General features: G+C 39.7%; 1 non-coding gene across 1 annotated transcript; it reads left to right on the top strand.

Moving 5' to 3' along the window:
* Positions 1-355: 355 nt before the first annotated feature.
* LOC131244890 (small nucleolar RNA R71) lies at positions 356-462 on the top strand. The gene has a single exon (XR_009170661.1). It is a non-coding gene; the product is annotated as a small nucleolar RNA R71 (small nucleolar RNA).
* The last annotated feature ends 458 nt before the right edge of the window (positions 463-920 follow it).

Raw genomic sequence — 920 nt, 5'->3', positions numbered from 1 at the left:
CATAGGATGTGAGGCTAAGTTTACCTTTGACGAGTTCGGGGCACACATGTACTTGAGGCAGATGCTTAAATGATCTTCCTATGGGGTTCACTTGACTTACTAACTCAACACTCACGCTAATTGACAAACTAAGGCACTTTCATAATCTACCGCTCTCCTTTGATTGAGTGGACCTAAAAGTGGTGCTTGATTTTGGGTATCCCATGATTTTTCATTTTTAGCAAGTCTATCCAAGTAGTCCCACACATCATCGATATTTTTATTCATGAATTCCCCATTACACATTGTCTCAACTAATTAACACATGGAAGATGTCAGACCATCATAGAAATAGTGTGTAATGTGCCATGTTTCAAAACTGTGTTGTGGGCATGAACTGACAAGATCCTTGAACCTTTCCCAACATTGGAAGAATGTTTCATCCTCCTTTTGGGCGAAGTTCATGATTGACTTTCTAAGGGTGTTCGTTTTATGATGTGGAAAAAATTTCTTTATGAACTCCCTTATCATGTCATTCCATGTGCCAATAAATCTTGAACGTAGTGAATGCAACCACGTCTTAGCTTTTTCTTTCAGAAAAAAGGGAAAGAGTTTCAGCCTGACTGTGTCTTCAGACACGTTTGGAAAATATAAAGTAGTTATGATCTCATCAAACTCTTTCAAGTGCAGATATGGACTTATAGATTCAAGTCCATGGAATTTTGGAAGGAGTTGGCTTACCCCTGGCTTAATATCCATGTATCCCGTATTTTCTGAATAAACCATGCATGAGTGCATGCTCACCCTAGTTGGTTGTAAATAATCTCGTAAAGTATGAGGTGGGGGTGCTTGATGCACCTCATTTTCATCCTGGACTTCCTCAACCTGAGGTTGAGGTTGTCTTCCTAGTTGAATGACCAGTTGATTTGCAGCCATCACTT

The sequence above is a fragment of the Magnolia sinica genome, chromosome 4, assembly GCF_029962835.1.
Source record: "Magnolia sinica isolate HGM2019 chromosome 4, MsV1, whole genome shotgun sequence".
Lineage (NCBI taxonomy): Eukaryota > Viridiplantae > Streptophyta > Magnoliopsida > Magnoliales > Magnoliaceae > Magnolia > Magnolia sinica.
This window is presented reverse-complemented; position numbering and strand designations above follow the sequence as displayed.